This window comes from Dama dama, chromosome 6 (assembly GCF_033118175.1).
Source record: "Dama dama isolate Ldn47 chromosome 6, ASM3311817v1, whole genome shotgun sequence".
NCBI classification, from domain to species: domain Eukaryota; kingdom Metazoa; phylum Chordata; class Mammalia; order Artiodactyla; family Cervidae; genus Dama; species Dama dama.
Window position 1 is genome coordinate 7,872,255 of NC_083686.1, and position 12,161 is coordinate 7,884,415.

A 12,161-nucleotide genomic window follows, 5' to 3' on the forward strand; every position below is an offset into this window, starting at 1 on the left:
ATGATTCAGTCTCCCAAAGGTTATCATGTAAAGCTTCTTTATATGACAGACTTTTATAGGATATTGAAGATGAAGGACACGCCTGAAGAGACAGCATGCAAACACAAAGATGAAGGAACAATTTATTTGAGATAAACCACACAATGTAAATTGTGTAAATACACAATATTTGTCCAATATTCTTACTAAAAATCATTCTTTTGACCACATCCCCACCCGAATTTTTTCAGTGACTTGCCCCATCCCCTGTAGTCTCAGCCTTATACCATTTTCTGATTCACCTCTTCTTCTTTTTTGCCTATCTTTCTTTCTCTCCAGCCATCTAAAATTAGCCCCAGAGAGTCTCACATTTTCTAGATATTTAGGCAGGGCCAACTGAGCTATCTCCAGCCCCAATTCACCCATTTGCCTCTAAGATTTGAATATTGCTATCAATAAGTGGTTATCAGAAAAGAAAAAAAGGCCATTCATGAAATAGAAGTCACCTGTTGACCTGTCACAGGTTGTGCTTCTTGATAAACAGATTCAGACAAAGTTTATCAAGCAGAATATTTGTTATAGAAGCCCTTGTGACCAATACCTGTAGAAAGATAGGAAGGGAAGCAGGATCAGGCAGAGGGAGCTATACAGCTGAGATATGGTCTTGATAAACTCTACTCAGCACACAGGAAACTCTAGGTATACAATATCCTCCTAGAACTGCTCCACGTTGGACCAAAATATCTGGACCATTATTCTTCCATCTCAATCAGCCATTAAAATAGGCTTCCTTGGGAAAAGCATTCCTTTGAGAAAGATGGGCCTGCTAAGGCAAGACCTATAGTTTTGGACCCCTGGAGAAGGAAATGGCAACCCACTCCAGTATTCTTGCCTAGAGAATCCCATGGACAGAGGAGCCTGGCAGGCTATAGTCTACGGGGTCACAAGAGTCAGGCAAAACTTAGCGACTAAACCACTACCACCATAGTTTCAGACACTGAAAGCTATGTACTTAGAGCATGTCCAGGAGCTAAGGCAGTAAGTCCTTCTTTGAAGGAAGATCTGTATGATGCATCAGCATTTCCCAAAGTACATTCATATCCCTGGGTGGTGGAGGGGTAACTCCTCCTGGATTCCTGAGGGAGAACTTAAAAGAGGGATGTTAGTGAGAAAACCTACAATTCTTGCCTAGGTAATTAGTCTTGGGGCCACAACTGATACTCATCTCCATCCTCCTTTCTCCAATCTGCATCCCATTTTCTTTCAGCTACCATCTCTGTTGGAGAAAGGAAAGGTTACCCCTCCGGTATTCTGTTCTAGAGAATTCCATGACTGTATAGTCCTCTTATCTGCTGTCCTTGGATGCAAGAAATCCTAAGCTCCTGGGCACAAACCATAGCTCAACATAAAACACTTGTTTTGTCTGCTTGTGGAAATGTTCCCACTTTACAAATTAGAATCCATACCATTGCAGAGTGTACAGTTGCAGGAAAAGGAAGCTTACATTCTCCAAGTGGATCATTGGGAGTGATAGTTAAAGTGCCATGCCTGCTTCTACCCACTGGTCCCTAGATCCACGTGTTCATTTTACTGAGGGACATAAAAGTTTGTGATTCTAGGTGTGTACCTGGAAACCTTGAAAATACATTTAAAAGGCCCTCAATGTCTCTTTGTTTCACTTGGGGTACAATCCAGGGTCATTAAAATGTTCTCAATTTAGCTCTTTGTTATCTCTCTGACCTCACCTCCTTCCAATTACTCATTTACTAGTTCTCCTATAAGAAGGTATAATTTGGAGAATAAATGCATGGTAAAAGTAGAATCAACTGGACAGGAATATGGGGCAAAGATTGGGATAGAAGTGAAGGAGCTACATCGCTCCAGCCTTATCCTCTTGAGCCTGTATTAAACTTCTTGTTGAAGGCTCAAGATAAAACTATGAAACTAAGACTAATGTTGAGTTTTCAGTAGCTTTTGCCTGACTTTGACTTAGAATTATAGCTTGTTAGAGCCTGAAGAAACTTGTAGAAGGACAAAGTGATTTATGGAAGAATAGCATCTATTTTTTATTAAGGTGCCTTTCCACTAAAACCAAGGACAGCTGTTTAACTTGGTTGATACTGAAAAATTTAAGAAGTTCCACGTGTAACAGATTTTAGTCAAACAAAGGAAGCCAGATGTCACAGTATGAGTGATATCATGGCTTCTTTTATCCCTTATATTGCTACCAAATCAACGTGATACATTTATACAGGCATCCATTTGATCAATGTATTGTTTAAAACCCACGATGTTAGCTTCTAAAATGTGCACAGTACTATCAACACCACAAGAAGATATGACAAAATACAAACCATTGAAGACCTCAGGGTCTAGAAGTAGCCACATTAATTAGTGGCCACACAGTGGGATTAGTGCTAATGTAAGTAGTAGGAGGGTGATATACCCAGGGCTACAGGAAAACAGCAACAGCAAAAAGATGAGTTAAAGAAGGCATGGCATAAATGATGAGTTAAGAGCTTGAGCCTGATGGATAAGTTGTTACTCTGCGTGACTGGAATAAAACAGATTCTCTTTTTGGCAGAGGGATGTGTCTGCATATATATAACTGAAACATAATACAGTATGCTATGTTGAGTAAATGGAAAATAATGACCATAATAGCAGCAAGCTATTTTATAATATTTTATATCCATATGATATTTGATACTCATCATATTCCTTATAAAGGAGACACTACTGTTACATTTATTTTGCAGATGAAGTGGATTAGTCTAGATCCTCTAAGAAGCAAAATATCAAGACAGAATTCAATATGTAAGAAGTTCTTTACAGGAAAAATGGAAACGGATCAGTGAAGGTCAGGGGAGCTGTGCAGACCACAATGCAGGTCTAGCCTTTGTGAAGAAGAAAAAGAAGGAGTGAAAGAGTTTAAAACTGTAGTGAATCTGAGGATGTTCCACAAAGCCAATGGGTTGTTTTCAGACCAGAGGGATGCTGTGTACCCCAGGAATGTGTCTGCTTCAGTAGCCCTTCTGTTTTCGGTCACTTCTCAGTGGAGCCTGTGGGAAGCATGGCCTCAGTGTGAATGTGCTCCTGTATTTCAGAGTGCAACACCCAGGACCATCAGCCCATCTGAGGCCCCATGCAGTTGGAGATTTGAAAGGCACACACTCACAGTCACCACAGAAAGAAATCGACGAACAGAGATAATTCCGCTGAGGCCACAGAGATAAAAAGCAGCAGAATCTATCTCAGACAGTTTGGTTCCAAACTCATGCAACAGCACAGTACACCCAAAGTAGGAAAAAGTCAAAATAGATTTCTGTTTGAAAATGGTCACTTCAATAAAATCAGAAAAAAAAGTTTTGAAGATCTAATAAAAAGAGGTAGCAGTAAAGAGCAGGGGGATTTCAAAGATACTGAGTCAGTAGAATCAACTGGACTTGATGACTGGCAGTATATGAAGAAGGAGAAGGAAGTGTAGAAAATGTCATAAATGTTTTTAGTGTTAGGAGACTGAGACTATCTGCTGAAGCTGAGAACAGTGCTGTGGCAAGAGAGTGGATTCTTGTATTGGATTTACGGAGTTTGAGAAGTTACTATGTATCTAAAAATTTGCTAAGCACAGTGGGACCCGCTAAAGGAATATAAATTTGATTTTTGTCTGATAGACTTTTATTCTTTACCATTATTTTATATAACTTTACAGATAATACTGGAATGTAGGTATGTTTATAGAAGTAAGCACTTTATTGGTGTTGAGATGTACACTTAGTGACATTGGCTATATCTTCCAAGGTCATATAGCTCATGACACACAGGATCCACTGTAATAGACCATTGTAAATTACACTGTAAAGTGTACTTTCCAGTGCTCTGTCCTCTGCTCAAACTTTTTCCTTTGAATGTAAGAGGATAGAAAGTTGAAGATATGAGTAGATACATTGAATTTTCAAACAGCAGACTCAGAGAGTTGTTTCATCCTATGAGAATTACAACTTACATTGCATAATTTGTTAGAGTTTGTAAGCTCTTGAACACATTTCAAAAGTGGATTTTCACAATACACCTTTGACAGTCCGAGAATGTGCCCATTCTAAAAACTATTTTTATTAAGTCACTAAGTCATGGATGAGTCTTTGTGACCTCATGGACTGCAGCAAGCCAGGCTTCCTTGTCCTTCACTACCTCCTGGAATTTGCTCATGTCCACTGAGTTAGTGTTGCCAATTCAGCCTTTTCTTTTGTCCCAGACAGTAAAGAATCTGCCTGAAATGCAGGAGACCCAGAATTGATCCCTGGGTCAGGAAGATCCCCTGGAGAAGGGAATGACTACCCACTCCCTTGCCTGGATACCCATGGCATTCTTACCTGGAGAATTTCATGGACAGAGAAGTCTGGCAAGATACAATCCATGGAGCGGCAAAGAATTGGGCACAACTGAGCAACTAACACTTGCACTTTCATTTTAAAGATATGGACATAAAAATTTAGTGATGAAAGTGATTTACCCAAAGTCACAGGATCCTGGATGAGAAGCCAAGATACAATGCCAAGCCCTCTGGCTCCATGTTTAGTGGGTGAGTTATGGAAATTTCATGAGTTCAGAAGTGGAATAATCATAGTTGTGCCCAAGGAGGACTTATTTGGTGCCAGAAGGTAGGAACGACTAGAAAGCAGGAAAGGTCAAAGACACAAGTAGGTGAGTTGGGTGGAGGCTGATATTTCCTCATAATATACTTACAAACTGAAAATATAATGTCACTGCCATCCTTACCTGGGGCAGCATGAAATCAAAGGACAAACCTGTCTCAGCCTGCCATATTAAGCCTGACAGGTGAGTCACATTGGCTTGACAGAACTGCAGTTCACAAGGCAGTTGTATGACTTTTTTAAGCTTATTTTCACACTGACTTGTTGAATGATGAGGTCTTAGATTCAGCCACGGACATCAAAGCTCAACTTCATGGATCGAAGGGCAGGGGAAAAAAAGAAACATAATCTCAAGGCAGTTATCAAAGGACAGTACTGATTTTTTCCCCCAATAAATATACATCTTCATACATTTATATCTACTTAAAGCATGGTAAAAGAGGAAGGAAGAAGGTGAAGACAGTGAAAAGAGAGATAAGAAGGAGCAAACCCACAGTAGTTGAGGTTGATTGGATTCCACTCAGGGAGAACAGACTCTCTTATACTAGAGCTCACCTTAATTGGAATGTTTGGGGACAAATCAAAATGTGCCAGAGTGAAATACAGAGATCAATAAAATACCTTGCATCAGAGCTGCAGAAGAATTCTTGAGTGTAAGAGAAGGAAGGTGGAGAGAGAAATGAAGAGGAAACTCTGAAGCCAGGGGAAGGAAAGAAAGCAAGAAAACAAGAAAGAAAGGAGAGAGGGAGGGAGGGAAGGAAGGAAGGAATAAAGAATTGAGAAATACCCGTGGCAGGTGTGAATGAACGAGCTTTTATCATTGACATTCAGTTGTGGGTTCTGCTCTCCTCTTGCAGTACTCCTCATGTCTGCCATTGAACTCAAATCTCCTGTAAAATTCTCCTCCACACGGATGCCTTCTGTAAATGGTACTTTGGGAAAATCTAAGTAAAGAAGCAGTGTTCCATGACTGAGGCTAACTCAGACAAAGAAAGAAAACAGCCACGGGAAAAGATACACATATATGCTGTTGATCAGAGGGTACACAGATTCAGTTAAGCAAGATAAATAAGACCTAGAGATCTGTAAACACAGGGCCTATAGTTAACAGTGCTTCATTATACACATACAATTTTGCTAAGAGTGTAACTCTAATGGTGTGCTTTTATCCTATGCATTTGAATCAGTTCTAATGAGGTGGAAGAAACTGGAGCCTATTATACAGAGTGACGTAAGTCAGAAAGAAAAATACCAATACAGTATATTAACACATATATATGGAATTTAGAAAGATAGTAATGACTCTATATGAAAGACAGAGAAGAGACACAGATATAAAGAACAGACTTTTGGACTCTGTGGGAGAAGGCGAGGGTGGGATGATTTGAGAGAATAGCATTGAAACATGTATATTCTCATATGTGAAACGAATCGCCAGTCCAGGTTGAATGCATGAGACAGGGTGCTCAGGGCTGGTGCACTGGGATGACCCAGAGGGATGGGAAGGGGAGGGAGGTGGGAGGGGGGTTCAGGATGGGGACACATGGACACCCATGGCGGATTCAAGTCAATGTATGGCAAAAACCACTGCAATATTGTAAAATAGTTAGCCTACAATTAAAATAAATTAACTAATTAACACAAAAAATATTAAATGAAGAAAATGGTAGAAAATATTTGAAGGTATTGGATATGTTTATGGCACAGAATGTGGTGATGATTTCATGGATGTGTATCTGTCTTCAAATACATCAGATTATGTACATTAAATAAGTACAGCTTTTTCTATGCCCAAAGTAATTTCTAAGAAGTTAAAAAGAATAGGGTACCAGTTGAGGGAGTTTAAGCAGGTGGTGCTAGTGGTAAAGAACCCACCTGCCATTGCTGGAGGCTTAAGAGACACAGGTTCACTCTCTGGGTCGGGAAGATCCCCTGGAGGAGGACATGGCAACCCACTTCAATATTCTTGCCTGGAGAATCTCATGGACAGAGGAGTGTGGCAGGCTACTGTCCACGGGATCGCAAAGAGTTGGATGCAACTGAAGCGACAACACACACCAGTTAAGAGATGACAATAAGCAATGAGCAAAAGACTCTGGGATTTGCCAGAATCCTGGGAATTGTATTAGACTTTCAGAGAAAAAAAGAATGACATCTGAGCAAGCCTGTTTTCTCTTAATAAATGATGGGGAGCTAACTGATATCTGCTTGACTTGATCTTTGGTAATAAATTATTCTGTTTCTGTGGCATCTTCCTAACTGACTTTGTGGTAAGTCAGTAGTGGTTATTTAAACAAAAATATCCACTTGTTTCATTAAAACTTCCTGTAAACAGACTATTGCTACTTACTGGGATTCCCAGGTGACTCAGTGGTAAAGAATTCACCTGCAAGGCACGATACATAGGTGTGGTCCCTGGGTCAGGAAGATCCTCTGAAGGAGGAAATGTCTACCTACTCCAGTATTCTTCCTGGGAAAATCCCATGCACAGAAAAGCCTAGTGGGCTATAGTCCACAGGGTTGCAAAGAATTGGACATAACCGAGCACGCATGCATTGCCACCTACTACATTTGCGACCCTGGACAACTACTCAACTTTATTAAGCCTCCTTTTTTTCTCATTTGTAAAAGAGACATAATAATATAATATTAATGCAAAAACTGGGGTTATAATAATTAATTAGTATAATACAGTCCAATGGGTCACAAAGAGTCATACACAACTTAGTCACTAAACAACCACCACCTATAACACTACCATGGAGCTGTGCTGGTCTCAGGCTATCAGTAATCAATGCTGGGCCTGGACCAGCCCCTGTGGTCCTTATCATGACTGTAAGACATCCTTCAGCAATAACCATTAGGACATTTTGGGAAAATAAGGGTTCATTGCTTATAGAACCTTGAAATTACATAGCACACCTGAGTCCACACAGTGCGATCACATGGAGAGACAGAGAGAGCGCACACATATGGGCCTAGGATTCTGCTTCTATTGAGGTCGAGGGTGAGGATGTAGGGTTTTGGAGGCTTACTCTATTGGTGAACTTAAAACATAAAAGCTGGAGTTTAAAGATGAAGGAAAGAAAAATTGGAGGCCAAATGATCAGCTCTTGAAGCCAACAAGACCTCTAAAGCAAAGAAACTGTAGATGCAAAGAGTGGCTGGTGGTGTGCTTATCCTAGATAGCTCTCTTTGAAGAATCTGACTTGACAATTAAAACTTAAGTCAGGCACTTGCTTTACAAAAAGAAAAGTCAGCTGTCAGCATTTAAAATGTGGGCACATAGGCCAGGCATTGGCATAGAGAAGTACAATAAGTCCCTTACACATGAACCTTCAAGTTGTAAACTTTCAAAGATGTGAACATGTGTTCTATCAATGTCAGGCGTGGTGAGGTTGCAGCTCGCCCTCCGTCTCCTGTTCCTGACGATCCTTCAGCTCTACCATCTCCCACCTCCAGTCATTAACTCTTCTTGCCTGTTCACTCGATACCAGCCCCTGTATGCCAGCTCTTGTGCTGTACTATTGTATTTTTCAAGGTACTGTACTGTAAGATTAAAAAGCTTTTATTTATTTTTGTACTTGTTTGTTTTATACACATTATTTGTGCAAAAAAATTATGTATATATATATATATATATATATATATATATATATATATATATATATAAACCACCCGTTACAGTACAGGACTCATTAGCTAGCTATGTTATTTGGGTGCCTAGGCTAACTTTGTTGAACTTACAAACTAGGCTCTTGGAACAAATCTCATTCATATGTAGCAGACTTAATCTATACATATATATCCTTAGAGTCACAGAATGGCAGCATAGTAAAGGTCGTAAAGAACAAGTAAAGCAAACATTCATCTTATATATAAGGCAACTGAGGTCTAGAAATAAAAAACAGTTTATCAAGTCACACAGATAAGACAAGGCTACGAGTGGAACCCGCTTCTCCTGTCGCATGAGCCAGTACTCATTCTCAAAACTTGTGATGCTTTCTGTTTCCTTTCTCACAAACTCAGTGAGTTGAACTAAGGTGTCCAACATTACTTAGACGAATTGCCAAACCAAAGCTATTTTTGAGGAATCAAAAGCCAATTAGAAGTTGTTCTTTTAAAACTAGGTGATGTGTGATCTCCTATAAACTTGACAGTATCTTTGTTTCTCAAGTCTTAGATCTAAAATCATGTAAGAGAAACAAGAACAGGATGGTCAAAGGAAGTAGGCATTAGTTCTTGATATGTGACTCAATTTGAGATTTAAAGCAATTCAAGGCCTAGGAAATTCCAACTTTCTTTTATCAGATATGTACAGAGAAATGGAATTTGCCTCTGTTTGGAAGGCTTATGATTTCTCCTGAGGCAAGCTGAAATATAGATTGAGGACTTCTTAACACAATGTGCAAAAGCTGGAGAAAGAGAGACTCAGGAATTTTCTCTGCTCAACTCTTCATTCTACTCAGATCTGGCTTTTCAGTTACTGAGGAAGAAAAAACAAAAGGTGCAAATTATCCAACTATTGTATAGTGAATGATTCATTAAATTCAATCAGTTAACCAAACTTCTGTGAACATTCCAGGAAACACAGTTCTTATCATTTAGTTATTTGTGTAATTATCAACATTCTTTTAATACTTTTGATACTTTTTGATGCTTTCGAACTGTGGTGTTGGAGAAGACTCTTGAGACTACCTTGGACTACAAGGACGTACAACCAGTCCATCGTAAAGGAAATCAGTCCTGAATATTCATTGGAAGGACTGATGCTAAAGCTGAATCTCCAATACTTTGGCCACCTGATGCAAAGAACTGATTTATTGGAAAAGACCCTCATACTGGGAAAGATTGAAGGTGGGAGGAGAAGGGAACGACAGAGGATGAGATGGTTGGATGGCATTACTAACTTGATGGACATGAGTTTGACCAAGCTCTGGGAGTTGGTGATGGACAGGGAAGCCTGGCGTGCTGTGGTCCATGGAGTTGCAAAGAGTTGGACATGACTGAGTGACTGAACTGAGGTATATGTATAGCTGATTTGGGCTTCCCAATTGGCGCTAGTGGTAAAGAACCTGCCTGTCAGTGTGGGAGACATGACATGTGGGTTCGATTGCTGGTCAGAAAGGTTCCCTGGAGGAGGACTTGGAAACCCACTCCAGTGTTCTTGCCTGGAGAATCCATGGACAGAGGAGCCTGGCAGGCTATAGTCCATAGGTGGCAAAGATTCGAACATGACTGAAGCTACTTAGCAGACACACACACATAAATATTCTACTGTGTGATTATGACTTGCCATGTAAAGCTTGTTTATTATTACAAACCCCCATCTCCAGACAGAGAGGCCTGGCATGCTGCAGTCCATGGGGTCGCAAAGAGTCGGACATGACTGAGTGACTGAACTGAACTGAACTGATCTTCTTTCAAATAGAAAATATAAATTCTATGAATCAATATAGGTTGCAGGTATTTGTCATGGATCTTTAATGTGGAAAGGCAAATCCTTTAAAGGTGTCCATGTTGTTTTAGAACAGGTTTCCTATTCTGTTCTCTGTATCACAATTATTTGCTCATCTAAGAGCACCCAGTGAGGTTAAGAGAGTGACTAGCATCTCCTTATGTGATGTGTCTTCCATTTTGACACTTATGTGTCTTCTATTTTGCTGTTGTTTCTGTTGTTCAGTCACTAAATCCTGTCTGACTCTTTGCGATCCCATGGACTGAAGCAAACCAGGCTCTTCTGTCCTTCACTAGCTCCCCAAGTTTGCATAAATTCATGTCCATTGAGTCAATGATGCTTTCTAACCATCTCTTTCTCTGCTTCCCCCTTCTCCTCTTGCTCTCAGTTTTCCCCCAGCAACAGGGTCTTTTCCAATGAGTGAGCTCTTCACATCAGGTGGCCAAAGTATTGGAGCTTCAGCATCAGTCCTTCCAATGAATGTTCAGAGGTGATTTCCTTTAGAATTGACCAGTTTCACCTCCTTGAAGTCCAAGTGACTCTCAAGAGTCTTCTCCAGCACCACAGTTCAAAAGCATCTACTCTTTAGTGTTCAGCTTTCTTTACGGCCCAACTCTTATATCTGTGCATGACTACTGGAAAAAAAAAAAACAAAGCTTTGACTATACAGACCTTTGTCAGCAGACTGATGTCTCTGGTTTTAATATGCTGTCTAGGTTTGTCATAACTTTCTTTCCAAGAAGCAAGCGTCTTTTAATTTCACAGCTGCAGTCACTGTCTGGAATAATTTTGGAGACCAGAAAAAGAAAAATTGTCCCTGCTTCCACTTTTTCCCCTTCTATTTGCCTTGAAGTGATGGGATTAGATGCCTTGATCTTATTTTTTTTTCATGTTGACATCCTCCCTTAAAAATGTGAAATTGAGATTTCCCAGGCTATCCAAATGTCTTAGCATCACATAGCAGTCTTGGGAACCACTTTTACCAGTCTCACATTATGCTCCCCAACATCTCTTCCCCCAATCATCACCTGTTTGCTTCAGCTTTACTTAAAAACTTAAATTCCCCCTCAAACATATCATTAAATGATGTGTCTCTGTGCCTTTGCCAATGCTAGACACTATCTGAGATCTCTTCCTTCCATTTCTACATTTATTCATCTAAATAAAGGACTTTCTGTCCGGTGAACTCTTCTTTGATATTTAAAAGCAGTTGTAATAGCTTCTTCCTTTTGCACTATCCTGTTATTTTGTAAGTTTGCCCATTTCTGCATTTATAGGATTCTGCATGGTCCCCTCCGCCTACCTCCCTCCCCTGCTCACACTCATATGGCGTCCTCACTGAGGTCAAGGTTCCTGTCCTATTGGTCTCTGTCCCTCTATTGTATTATATGTTGTTGGGGCAGATTAGACATTTGTAAAAAGGCAAGAGTTAGAATGATTCTGGGTTTTATATTGGAGGAGATTGTAGCGGGGGAAAGATAACATCATAAAGCCCCAAAGGAATATTAAGAGAGAAACCTAGAAGAAAGGAAAGAGGATCAAAAGAGAAATGATGTAATGATAGGAATGAGCCCAACTCCGCAAATGAACAGTATCAAAGAAGATAATAGAGACAGCAGACACCAGGGAGATGCCAATGACCTGGAGAAAACAGTGCTGCAAGAGTTCCAGTAGGTGAATTCTTGAAGGGCAAGTGTTCAGAGCCCCAGCAGAGAGGCTAATAAACAGTTCCTTAATATTAGGTCTATCCAGCTGCAGCTTACTTCCCTGGTAATGCCTCATAATCCACCAGCTATGAAGGTAGGGGAAAAAATGAGGAAAGATAATGAAGGAGTGTGGGAGAAGAGAAGGCAGGACAAAAGAAGACAGAAGAAAGTACAAGAAAAGAGAGAAGGGAGAGAAAGAGGAAATGAAAAAACAAGAAAAGATGAGAAGAAAATCTCGTCAACATATAAATCTGACTCTGACGAAGTTTTCTTTGCTAGAACCATTTTCATTTTTATTTAATTGAAGCATCCACATATTTCAATATTCAAAAGAAGTAGCCACATGGAGGTAAAACAAAAAAA